Below are 14898 nucleotides of genomic sequence, written 5' to 3'. Positions count from 1 at the left end.
TGGTGGTGCAGCAGACTAAAGCAGTGTTAAGTAACACCAGCTGCCTGTAATTACTGTGAGTTCAAATCTCACCAGGCTCAAGGTTGACTCAGCCTTCCATCCTTCCGAGGTAGGTAAAATGAGGACCCGGTTTGTGGGGGCAATAAGCTGACTTTGTATAAAAAAGAACACCCCTGGTTGGGGGGTGGGGGGCGAAAGCCCTACTAAGCAGGTATATACAAAAGTATGAAGGCTATTGCTTAACGCATTGTAAGCCGCCCTGAGTCTCCGGAGAAGGGCAGCATATAAATCGAACCAATACATACATACATACATACATACATACATACATACATACATACATACATATGCACCAAAGACAAATTCCTTGTGTGTCCAATCACACTTGGCCAATAAAAAATTCTATTCTATTGTAGAAATTGCTGACAAAAGAGAATAGAAAGACTGCTTGTTGCCTATGAGAAATATGTATAGAAATTTTATTTCTATCAAAGGAGGATTCTGGAAGATTATTCTTAAGAGCAAGATTTATTGTAGTTGCCCATTCCAAAAGAAGTAGTTGTGGTGCTGCATTTTCAACCATTTTCCAGGATTGTTTATTCTAACCCTTTGTTCCTTTAAACAGTCGACTTCAAGAGACTTTTTAGAAAATCGATATCTTGTGTTCTGTTAGGATTTTTCAGGTATTGACTCAAAGCCTGTCCAATGTTTGATGTACTATTTTCATGATATTTATACTCTCTATTTATAAATCACTGCATAAATATGCAAAAAAATCTGAATATCATTTTTAGACATAAATTCAAACGAAGTATCATTTCATCTTGTTTTTAAAAATGTCATCCTGGATCATAACTCTTCACTCTTTATCTGTAAATCAGTAACTGATGATCAGATCATCATAATATGGAAAACTAATAAGATAAAATTAAATGTATTCTTGCTTCTGCCTGATCATTTATTCAAAGTGTAGTGCTGCCCAATAACTATAATGAAGAGTGATTTTATTTGTGTAGTGGAATACTGGTAGAACCCGGGAGAATAATGAAATGTGTTTAGAGACGTCACATAGCCACAAGTGCAGCCCCCGCTTGAATGCCTTTGACCCTTATCTCTTTCTAACCATATGCTGACCATTCACTGAGTGTATTCCTCTGCATAGACTTTAAGCAATAAATCAATTTATTTGAACCTTCATGTCTGGACCTGTTTTTTCTGTGCCTGACATGAACCTCCATTCCCAAAAATGTTTACTGAGGAGCAATGGAAACCACCGCTGATGCCCATGTGCACGTGGCCACTCCTCCACTGCCCGAATGGCAGCCCTGGGCCATCTGGTGCTCCGGGGCTGACACTGGAGTGGCAAGGTTGAGCAGAGCAGAACGGCTGAAGGAGAAGTGACTGGATGAGCAGCCAGCTAAGTTAAGGGACAGGAGAGGTGCAACTGCAGATGGCCAGCAGAGATCAGGAAGAATTGCCTCCTCTTCCTCCTCCTGATCTGAGAATGCAAAAGCCTGAGGGGAGGCAGGCACAATGAAGGTCAATCAGGCTATTTGTGAGGCAGCATTCTCTCTCACACACACACCCCAGTGGTGGGTTGCTCCCGGTTCACACATAGTAAAAATTTGTAGTAGTTCGGAGAACCAGTAATAACATTGGCTGGCCACGCCCCCGAACTGGTCCCTGGCCCAGTCGCCGCTCGCTTACCCAGCCCACCTCATCAGAGGCTTTTTGTTTTTTTAAAAAGCATTTTTTTCTACAACCTCTTCGGCTGAAAAAATGCTTTTAAAAGTAAAAAAAAAGTCTCTGATGATCACACGCTCAGCTGGGATCTTCAGAGGCTTCTGAAAGCATTTTCAGCCGGGAAATATACCGGTAATAACATTGTCTGGCCACACCCCCAGCCCGGTCGCCACTCGCTTACCCCGCCCACCTCAGCAGAGACTTTTTTTTTCTTTTACTTTGAAAAGCATTTTTTCTACAAGCTCTTCAGCCAAAGAGGTTGCAGGGGAAAGAAATGCCTTTAAAAGCCTCTGGCGATCCCAGCTGAGTTGCCTAATTGTCAGAGGCTCCCGAAACCATTTTTATTTTTGCAACCTCTTCAGCTGAAGAGGTTGTAGGAAAAAAAAAAGTCTTTAAAAGCCTCTGGTGATCCCAGCTGAGTTGCCTGATCATCAGAGGCTTTTAAAAGCATTTTTTTCTGCAATCTCTTTTTTTTAATTTTTTTTTATTTTTTTTATTTTTTAAGACAGACAAACGTTTAATACATCAATCCTCCCTTCCCTGTGACACCTCGGTGTTATCTTCTAGGCTTCTTTTCCATCTTCCATAAGTTTCTTCTATCTTCATATTCATCCAAACTATTCTAACATTTCATTTCTAAATAAATATTACAATCATTTGTATACAATTATAGTATCAATCATTTATATCTTTTTTCCAACCAACTATAAAAATAATTCCATGTTTTAAAATATCCTGATTCCTCCTTATCTTTAATCATCAAAGTTAATCTATTCATTTCTGCACAGTCTAATTTTTTTTTTATTACTTCTTCTTCCAAAGGTATTTTCTCTGATTTCCAATTTTGAGCATACACAATTCTTGCAGCTGTTATTACATGTATAATCAAATATACATTTTCCTTACTAATTTTTTCTGGAAAGATACCCAGTAGGAACAACTCTGGTTTAAATTAAATACGTTGTTGTATCATTTCTTCCAGCCAGATTTTAATCTTGTACCAATAATTTTTTGCTTCGGGACAAGTCCACCACATACGGTAGTAAGATTCTGGTGTTTGATGACATTTCCAGCATTTAGCTGATTTATCTTTAAACATTTTTGCTAACTTCTCTGGTGGCATATGCCATCTATTAAACATCTTATATTGATTTTCCTTGTATGCTGTGGACATTGTTAAGTTATAGTTCCTTTCCCATAGTTGTTGCCATTTTTCAAATTCAATTGGATAACCAAAATTTCTATCCCAGGCTATCATCATTTCTTTTACTTGCTCCTCCTCCAATTCTATATACAACAAAAAATTATAAAATTTCCTTATTAAGTTTTCCTCTGTTCCCATGAGTATCTTATCCAGTTCAGTCTTCTCCATGTAAAAACCATATAGTTTAGCACCTTTTTCGTAACTTGCTCTTATTTGCATATACATGTAGCAATCTATCTCAATTCCCTGTTGTTCCAATTCTCGTTTCTCTTTCAGTTCCCCCTTATCTGTTAATAACTCATTATATCTGACAATATTTCCAGAATTAAAGACATTATTGATTCCGTTATTGATAGCCATGTTGGTATTTTCACACAAAATTTATCTCTAACCTTGTCCCAGACCAAAACAATGCATTTCTTATATAATGTCTATGAAAGTATGTGTGTATCTTAATTCTACCATGCCATAAAAAGGCATGCCATCCCAGTTGTAAATCATACCCTTCCAGTGTTGACAACCGTGTGTTTCTTAATTCAATCCCTTCTTTCAACCATGTCAATGTTGCTGCTTGATAATATAATTCCCAATTTGGTAAACCAAATCTCCTCTATGAAACGGTCACCTCCTGAAACTCAGGGAACCATTGAAGTTCTTGCAGGACTTTCTATGAAGATGTTTCCTCTATGGACCTTATGGATAATTGATTTCATTTATTTCTGTTTCTACCCCTCTCCCTTTTCAATTAAACACTACAGTTAATTCATGTCACTGTTTATAATAATTGCTGTTTTTTTAACCTGTTCTGGTATTCACTGATATTGTATCATAAAGATATTTCATGAGTAACTCAAGAAGTACATATGGGAAACTTTCACTCTAAGGATCTTTGGACTGAATAAGCCACAGAGATTACCTGCCATGACTGGACATTTGAGATCCTCCTTCCAAGCCTCATCATGGCTGGTCGTCCTCCAGATCCATACATTGCATGTAAAGCAGGTGCCAGAGCATGGACGGCATTGTAGATGTTGAAACCTTCACCAGTCATTCTTCTTTCAAACAAGGAAGTCGGTAAATCTTGTAATTTTTCCTTCCCTGTACAGTTTTTCATCCCCTCTGGATGAAATTTACCTGGTTTGCGGAACCGGCACCCAAATACCTCTTCCCACCAGAACGGGAGAAACATATCGCCTTGTGGGTTCAAAGGGTCTAAAGACCAGAGGAAGTGGCTGAATTCTGAGATATCAACACTGTGGTCCCTAAAATGCAAAGCCCCATGCAAAGGCTTTAGGGCTTTCCAGATATCTATACGATACATTACAGTAAGTTTCCAAGAGGAAGTTAGGATCCAAACATTCCGATCTGATCCAGTTTCATAATTTACATAAATATAAAGACCAGACTGAAGAGCAGCAACAGTTCCAGTCTCTCCAAAGAAAACAATGATGTCAGCTTTAAGCCACATTTTGGAATATAAAAGTACCTGGACCATATGATGTACAGAATCACCTTTCACCGTTTCAATGAAGGCCAGGCAGATCTCCTTCTCCTTCAGCATTGGCCTCAGAGTTGAGATGAAATGTGCCCCACTGTCACTTCCAGTGGCCAGAAGCCCAACCCAGTTCCACTGGAAATACAGGAGCAGCTGGACTAAAGCCACATACTGAATAGATTCCTTGGGATTAATCCGGAAGAAGGAAAGATAAAGTCTTCTGTCTACGCAAGTGGACTCAAAGCCAACACTGAGCTGGAGAAAGGGAGAATATTCTTTAAAAGATAACACAATTTTTTTATTATTGAAAAGTTTTATAAGAAATACAAACATTTTCACCCCCCCCACCCCTCCTTCCCCTCCCTCCACCCCACCCCCCTCCCTAGACTTCCCAGAACAAGCACAGGGTATAGCATTCACAAATCAAAAGCTAAAATATGCTAACAAATTATTATATTACATATTCTCCCTAGGTCCTTAACTCCTTATAACTCAAAAAAAAAAAAAAACCCAGATATAAACTACATAAAATTATTTCATTCATGAGCTATATGAATCTTCTTATTCGGATATTTCTTCTGTAAGGTGACCAGACGTCCCGCTTTTGGTGGGACAGTCCCGCTTTTGAGCAATTTGTCCCACGTCCCGCGGCGTTTTAAAAAAGTCCCGATTTTTCATTCTGCCTCCTGGTTCCCGGCTGCCTCCTGAATCCCCGCTGATGGCTAGAGGGAAAAAACCTGTTTAAACTCTTGCCGCGGGGCTTCAAAGGGCCGCCCTACGTTAATTAGCTCGGCTTCCCCCTCTCAGCTGATTTGCACAGGGCTCTGCTCTTGCTAAATTGCTCAGTTTTTTTTCCCTCTTTGTGCAAACCAAGCTCAAAACGAAAGTGAAAGTAAAACAGGCTGTTGGCTTTGCGGTTTGCTTGCAACGTTGGAAAATTAGGCAGCAGATTTATTTTCCTTTTCCTCACCAAAAAAGGTAAGTGCAAACAATGGAAAATTATTTAGGGCAAAAGAGGAGAGTTCAAGATTTTAAAACACAAAAGAAAAAAAAGCTCTTTTTAACTAGGGAATTGTAATAATTGAGATATTATTAATTGTATACTGTGTTGAAAGCAGAAATGGTTAAGTTGTGGTTTGGAGGAATATATGGGGGAAATTATTTGGTTTATTATTATTGGTAAGTATAATTAACTGATTTGTAAGAAATTGGATTGCATGGAAATAATTGGAATATTCATGTTCATATTGATTAATATACAAAAAAGATAGTTATATAACTAATTGATTTATATTAAAATGTTGAATTTGTATTAAACAACTGTATTACATAATTACATAATTAACCAATGTGAGGATGGATATAAAAATAGATGACAATGGGAAGGGGTATAAAATAGAATAGAAGGGAAAAATTGAATTTGATTAAGATTAGAGATGAGGATGAAGGGTAATATTGGTTTTTTAAAAAAATAGATGAGGAATAAATATGGCAAAAAGGAAATATAGAAATTGTAAATTTAATTGAAATGACTAAACACTGTTTAAATTTGTGAACCAGCCAAATATTCTGTTCAAAGAAAATACATTGTATGTATGTGTGTTTCTAATTATTGCTATTTATTCATATTTGTTCTCTTTTATTCTTTAAAGTTTAACAATTCATTCTTTATCTTAATATCTTTATATTTGTTTGGGGTTGGCTTTCTTCCCTTTCATCTTTTTTATTGTACAGCAATCTTTCTCCTCAAACCTACCACCTCTCTTTTCTTTCCTTCTTACTTTCTCTTCCCCCCCTCTTCTTCTCCTCCCTACTTCCTCTTCCTTTCTCCTTCTCCTCCTCTCTTCCTCCCCCTCTTACCCTCACTCCTACTCTAATTTCCCTTCCCTTCCTTCATCCCTCTCAATTACTGTATCCTTTTATGCATATGGACTACTCAGAGGGCTGAAAAAGTTAGGGTTGGACTTCCTGCGGTGACGTCAGCGTGTAAGGAGCGAGGGGAACGAGGCTCCGTCCCCGAAGCTTCAATTTTCTTGATTGGAAGCCATTTTTGGCACTATCGACCACGGAGAGGTCGACAGAAAAAGGAGGACTCTCTAGGACCTCGGGGGTGACAGCAATCACCCTGAAGGTTCAGAGGAAACCCTCCTAATTCCAGCCAGGAAAAAAACCAGCCACTTTGGCTGGCCGGAGCGCTGTCAACCGATAAGTGTGGAAGCGAAGATTCAAGAGAAACATCGGTAAAGACTAAGTAGATTGAGATATAAAGGTATAATCATAAGGACCTAAATACATTGGCGAGAATAGGACTCCAAAAAGCGGCGGCAAGATCGTCAAGCAAGCGGCGAGAGACAGTGATCGGAGCGAAGCTCAATACACACAATGACAACGCAGATCTGACAGGCGAAAGGAACGAGTGACAGACAAAGAGGATTATAAGTAAGCGGTGGATTATAACCTTAAAATAACACAATTTGACTTAACAGAGGAAAAAAGGATTATTTAAGAGAAAGATTGTAGAAAGTAAACCTAAAGAACTGAGACTTTTTTAAGATCGTTGTGAGCGGAAGGAAACCAACTGAACAGTAGCGAATGGCGGACTGAGGATTTGGAGAAGGAAACTTTCACTTTGTATCCAGCGACAATAGTAAATTCAACTACAGACACGAGACGTGTAGTGAGACATTAGATACATTGACGCTGTTGCCAAAGGAGATACAACCTGCTATACAGGAATATTGGAACAATTGATTTACTTGATTTACTTATGGATTTAATAGAGGATATTGAAACAGAACTGGGACAGCTGAGTGAAAAGAGGGCGAACTGAAGAACGAAGGAAGAAGGAAAGGAGAAGGAAGCAACCCCAATTGGTTTGAGAGTGATATACTTGAGAACTTTAAATATTAAACTACTAAATTTCATCTATTTTAAAACTTACTTAACTTTGCTTAAAGAATATTAATATCCAATTTGAAATTATTATAATACATAATAAGGAATTGATTTAACATTACTATTATTATTATTATTATTTTTTTCTCTTATTGTCTTACTATTTCCTACCCTATTGAAACAACTATATAGATTGCAAAATAATATATTGATTAAGTGGAATTATATTGCATATTGACTAGAAAGTTAGATATTAATATAGACATTGCATAGAGATTGTTATAGATATCATTAAGGAATAATAATTGTAATAATTAATATAGGTAGCATATATTGGTAACGGTGATACAACTCAATAGAATACTTTAGATGATTTATAGAGAACTTTAATCCCATTGATCTATTATAGAAAGGTTATATAGAGATTGTTTAATTTTAAAGTGAATTTAAGTATTGTGATTATTTAGTATTTAAGTATTAATTGCATTATACTGTTTAGGGATAAGAATAGAAGAATGAATTGTTAAAATATTGTTTTTTCTCCCTAACCCCTTCGAATTAATTATCCTGATCCTTATATAACGATATTTCACCCACCCCCAACCAATTAGTATATGAAAATTTGGGGAAAATTAATACAAAAGACAACGATGGCAACATCTTCACTAACAATAACTAAATCAGGGAAAAAATTAACAACAAACCCAATACCTACACAATCTTCACCCGCACAACAAAAAACTATAGACACGATGTTAACGACAGACAAAGAAAAAGCTGCTAGTGCACACAGCATACAGAATATACAGTCTATACTAGCTATGATTCAGGAGGGGATGAACAAAACCCAAGAAACAATTGCAAATAACCACGAAGAAACAAAAAAGAACCATGAGGAATTGAAATCAGAAGTAGGACAAATAAATGATAATATTAAAAAAATGGACGATAAGATTGAGAGAATACAACAAAACATAGTTAAAAACGAAGAACGAATCCAAAACATGGAAGCCAAAATGATTCTAACGGAGAAAAAGATGGACAATATCGAACAAAATCAAATGGAGTCAACTAGAGAACTCGAAGAGTCAATTACCCATTTAGAATTAGAAAAAGCATCATTCTTCTTACGATTTCAAAATATTGCAGAAACAAAAGGAGAAGATCTAAGAGACCTGATGACAGATATATTAGTAGAGGCTACCCAAAAGGAAAAAACCGAAATTAGTAGGGAAATTGACGAAATATATAGAGTCCATACGAACTATGCTCGTAGGAACAAACTACCTAAAGAAATACATGTTAGATTCGCACGTAAAACTGTAAAAGAAGAGATCTACACGTCCATGAGAGAGGGAAAACCCTGCTACCAAGGGAAAGAAATAATAACCTTAAAACAAGTTCCAAGAAGAATAAGAGAATACAGAAAAAACTACAACTTTTTGACAACCCTACTGATTCAACACAAAATAATGTTCCGCTGGCTGGTGCCAGAGGGAATCTTAATATCCTGGGACGACAAAAAATATAAAATCGATAGAGAAGGCACAAGAATTCTTTGATACTCACTTTATAATAGAAGAGGAACAGGAAACTAGACGTGATTCAGATAATGTAAACCAGGAATACCCCACGGGGGAAACAAAAAAAGGGAAGGAAGAGAAGGAGCCTAGGGAAAGGGAGAAGATGGAGAGAGAAGGGGCTAGGGAGAAAACGCATATGGTAACAAGAAACACAAGTAAACTTAAACTAATAAAGAAAAACTAAAGGAAATGGGACAAGAGTTGAAATTAATCTCAATTAATATAAACGGCCTTAATCTACCAACCAAAAGAACACACACTTTCAGAAAACTTCAAAAATTAGACATAGATATTATCAACCTACAAGAAGTACATATCAAAAAACAACATCAACAGTTACTAGAAAACAGAAAACTTGGAACACTATTCACCTCACTATCAGATCAAAAAAAAAGAGGTATCGCAGTATACATTAAAAGCCACATCCAGGCAAAACAAATCTACACAGATGAAGATGGCAGGATACTAATGATAGATATTAAGATGGAGACCCGAAATATGTTATTGATATCAATATATGCCCCGAATGGGAGCCAAAAAGAATACTTTAAAAAGATACACGATAAAATTAAAGAATTAGACTACGAACATCTATGTATAATAGGGGACTATAATGCAATCGTTGATATGGAATATGACTACCAAAGTAATAAAAAAAATAACTCTAGGAAAAAGACACTACCTGATTCTTTTAAGGACATGACTCAAGAGTTACAATTGAAAGATGCCTGGAGAGAACTGAATAAAACTAAAAAACAGTATACTTATTATTCAAATCCCCATCAGTCCTGGTCCAGACTAGACATGGCCTGGATGACCGCAGAATTAAGAGAAAATATAAAAGAAATTGAAATCACACCGAATATATGGGCGGACCATAGTCCTATAACAATAGTCTGGAAAGGCCAACCAAAAAGGGGACGATGGATGATGGATAGAGAGATCATTAAAGATAAAGAATACATAGAGATGATAAAGAAAGAGATGGAGATATTTTTCCAAATAAATAACAGGGAACAAACATCATTGCAAGTCCTATGGGACACTACAAAGGCATATATAAGAGGATTAACAATCTCATTTAAGGCGAAGAAAAACAGAAAGAAACAGCAAAGAAGAAACGATTTATTGACGGAGCTCAGAAAACAGGAAGCAGAATTACAGAACAGACCTGACAAGAAAGAGATCAAGGGGAAAATAAATCTCATCAAACATGAAATAAATTTAATAACAACAACAGAAATAGCTAGGAAAATCAAAATGGCAAAACAAAACCAATTTGAATTCGCAAATAAAACAGGACGTTGGTTGGCTTATAAACTAAAGAAAGAAAAGGAAAAAAAAATAATACACCAACTACAAGACGAACAAGGGCAATTACAGCACATGGACGAAGAAAAAAAGCGAATCGTAAGAAATTTTTATCAGGAACTATATGCACAGGAAGAAATTCAATTGGAAAAAGTGAAAGAATATATAATTAAATCCAACATTCAAGAAATAAAGGAAACTCAAAGAGAACTCTTGAACAAACCAATATCGATGTCAGAATTAATGGAAGCAAAGAAGAAGCTGAACAACAATAAAACACCAGGTCCAGACGGCATCCCAACGGAATTTTACAAAATTGAATACCAGCCAATAGATGATATTTTATTACAAGTCCTAAATGAAGCAATCTTAGAAGCCAAAATTCCCAAATCATGGATTGAAACAATCATCACTCTGATACCCAAAGAAGACTCAGATCTCACCCAAACCAAAAACTACAGACCTATATCACTTCTAAACGTAGACTATAAACTATTTACATCAATCATGGCCCAGAGAATGAAGAAAATTATCGTGAATTACATCCATCCTGATCAAAATGGATTCATTCCAAACAGGCAAATTAACAAGAACACAAGAACAATAATAAATATACTGGAATATTATGAGCAAAAATCGAATGAAAAGATGGCTCTACTCTTCCTTGACGCACAAAAGGCGTTCGACAATCTTAACTGGGGATTCTTAATACTACAATTAGAAAAAATGGGAACCGGCGACAAATTTTTAAATATGATTAAAACAATATACTCAGACCAAATTGCAAAAATATGGATAAACGGAGAGACAACAGACCAATTTAAAATATCTAAGGGAGTGAGACAAGGATGTCCCCTCTCTCTCCTATATTATATATATTAGCATTGGAACCACTGTTGAATGAAATCAGGAACGACAATGAAATAAAAGGATTAAGAACAAAAAACCAGGAGTATAAATTACAAGCATTCGCAGATGATGTAGTATTCATTTTAGAACGACCAAAACAATCAGGACTGAATTTACTAAGGAAGATAGATCAATATGGCGAAGTGGCAGGATTGAGAATTAATAGGCAAAAAACAAAACTACTAACCAAAAATTTGACAAAAACCCAGGAGAAAGAATTGGAAGAGACATTAGGAATACAAACAACAACCAAAATAAAATATCTAGGAATCTGGCTCACCAATAAGATATCATCCCTCAAAGAAGACAATTACATCAAATTGGCCAAACAAATCCAGAAGGATTTAGAGGTATGGAGTAAGTTGAAATTATCACTACTAGGCAAAATTGCTTCAATTAAAATGACAATTCTACCAAAAATACTATATCTATTTAGAACAATACCGATAAACCCAGGAAAATCATACTTCAAAGACCTTGACAAAATGATATTAAAGTATTTATGGCATGGAAAAAGAGCCAGGATTAAACTGAAACACTTGCAGGACACTAAAGAAAGGGGTGGTCTGGGACTACCAGATTGGCAAACCTATTACACTGCAACAGCTTTAACTTGGATTAAGGATTGGATGACACTTAAAGATAAAAGAACACTAGCACTAGAAGGATTTGACCTGTCAAAAGGTTGGCACGCATTTCTATGGGAAGAAAAACCCAGACAACATGAACACTTCAGGAGACATTATATCAGAGGAGCACTGGCAAAAATTTGGACTGAAATAAGGAGAAAACACTACGACAAAATCCCAAGATGGCTATCAACCATGGAGGCCCAAATCTACCCGAACACAATGGACACAGACAGGATGAAAACCTATGACGAATTGTTGAACACAGAGGGAGATATGAAAACAAGAGAGGAACTGAGACAACAAGGCACGGATATTGATTGGTGGCCGTATTTACAGATAAAATCAAGATATAAAAGTGATATGGAAAAATTTGGAATCCAAAAAGAAAGAAATGAATTAGATAAAATTATAATGCAATCAGATGACAAATTAATAACTAAAATATATAACTATCTATTAAAATACAAATTGGAAGAAGAAGTGGTGAAGGAAAATATGATTATTTGGGCCAAAAATTTTGGATATAATATTAACCTAGAGAATTGGGAAAAAATATGGAAAGTAAATACTAAGCTGACAATGTCCGTGCCCTACAAAGAAAATACGTACAAGATGTTTTATAGGTGGCATCTCCCCCCTGCACGGTTGGCAAGGATGTTTCCCAATACTAATCAGAACTGTTGGAAGTGTAAAATACAGAAGGGGACCTACTACCACATGTGGTGGTCATGCCCCAAAGTCAAAAAATTTTGGAAAACAATTCAAAGTCAGCTGGAAGAAATTACCGCCCAAAAAGTACCCCTCAGACCAGAAACTTATCTATTAGGTATACTGACAAAGGACTATAAAAAAGAGACACAATATTTGATAATACATATCCTAACTGCAGCTAGAATTGTCTTCGCACAAATGTGGAAATTGGAAAACACGCCACCAGAAGAAAAAATAATACAAAAAATTATGGAATGTGCAGAAATGGACAAATTGACCAAAGAAATACAAGGAAAAGAAGATACAGACTTTTACTTAATTTGGCAAGAATGGTACAAATGGTTAGATAAAAAAGACACGAAATAAGAGATTACCACCCAATACTACAAAAATAAGTAAATAACAGGAAATATCGTTATATAAACATTGATACAAGATGAAAGATAATATATATAGATATATTGATATATAATTACCGAAGTAGCTCTACTTTCAAAGTTTAAGTCATGCGACTTGATTTCATTGTATAGTTAGTTTATGTCTAGTTTGTTTTAATGTTTATGTCTATATGTGTATGTTTGTTTACAATAAAAAATTAAAAAAAAAAAAAAAAGTACGAGGACCTGTCAGAAATGACTTTTTTCAGCCCTCTGGTTAGTCCTTTTGTGCATATGGACTACTCAGAGGGCTGAAAAAGTTATTTTTGACTGGTCCTCGCACTTTTGACCGGTCCTCGAACTTACGACTGTCCTCACATTTTACATTTTTGCCCTATCTTGTCATCATGGTGAAGAGAAGCAGTTGTGAAATGAGTGACATGGTTGTTAAGAATACTGCACGGGCATAAATGTGAGGATGGTCATAAGTGTGAGGACCAGTCAAAAGTGCGAGGACCTGTCAGAAATGACTTTTTTCAGCCCTCTGGTTAGTCCTTTTGTGCATATGGACTACTCAGAGGGCTGAAAAAGTTATTTTTGACTGGTCCTCACACTTTTGACCAGTCCTCGAACTTACGACTGTCCTCACATTTTACGTTTTTTGCCCTATCTTGTCACCATGGTGAAGAGAAGCGGTTGTGAAATGAGTGACATGGTTGTTAAGAATGCTGCACGGGCATAAATGTGAGGATGGTCATAAGTGTGAGGACCAGTCAAAAGTGTGAGGACCTGTCAGAAATGACTTTCCAGCCCTCTGAGTAGTCCCTATACACATAGCCATGGCCACCCGGTCACATGACCAGCTAGCCACGCCCACCCAGTCACATGGCCTCCAAGCCACGCCCACACAATAAGCCACGCCCACAATGGTGTCCCTCTTACCAATGTTAAAATCTGTTCACCTTACCCTATACACATAGCCATGGCCACCCGGTCACATGACCAGCTAGCCACGCCCACAAAATAAGCCACGCCCACAATGTCCCTCTTTACCAATGTTAAAATCTGGTCACCTTATTCTTCTGTATATAATCAATCCATCTTCTCCATTCCGATATATATCTCTCATTTGAATGGTCTTTAAGATATGATGAAATTTTTGCCATCTCTGCCAAATGCACAACTTTTAATGTCCATTCCTCAATGGTGGGTGGATCTTCCTTCTTCCAGTACTGTGCCACCAGTAACCTGGCAGCTGTTATTAAGTTCAAAACCAGCTTAGTCTCTATTACAGTACAATCCGTAACTATTCCCAACAGAAAGAACTGTGGTGTGAATTTAATTTTTTTCTTCAAAATGTTTTGAATAATCCACCATATTTTTATCCAAAAAGCCTTAATTTTTTTACATGTCCACCATATATGAAAATATGTAGCATCTTCACACTCACATCGCCAACACTTGGGTTGTAAGTTTGGATACATACAAACTAGGTATTTTTGGATCTAAATGCCATCTATAAAACATCTTGTAAAAATTCTCCCTTAGATTTTGTGCTTGTGGAAATCTTACATTTCTAACCCATATCTTTTCCCATGTTTCCATCGTTATTGGTTTACCTACATTTTGTGCCCATTTTATCATACAGTCCTTAACTAAATCTGTTTCTGAATCTATTTCCACTAATGCATTGTACAACCTTTTTATGTGCATTTGACCTTCATCTCTTATTTGCTTTATCAAATTCTCATCCTGCTGCAAAGTACCAATTTTTTGATCTTCTCTCCATCTGGCCAGCAGCTGTCCATATTGAAACCAAGTCCTAATAATCCCTTCTTCTCTTAGTTGTTCCATGGATTTTAACTGTAATCTGACTCCTTCCTTATAAAGGAGTTCCTTATATGTAATCTTATCTTGCGTTTGCTCTAAATTTATGTTCTCTATCGCATGACTGGGTACTGTCCATATTGGTAACCTACCATTTAGTTTATATTTATACTTTTTCCAGACACGCAATAGAGCATTTCTTAATATATGA

The sequence above is a fragment of the Pituophis catenifer genome, unplaced genomic scaffold (genome assembly GCF_029215685.1).
Source record: "Pituophis catenifer annectens isolate HBS135680 unplaced genomic scaffold, rPitCat1.0.hap2 SCAF_6, whole genome shotgun sequence".
NCBI lineage: Eukaryota > Metazoa > Chordata > Lepidosauria > Squamata > Colubridae > Pituophis > Pituophis catenifer.
This window is presented reverse-complemented; position numbering follows the sequence as displayed.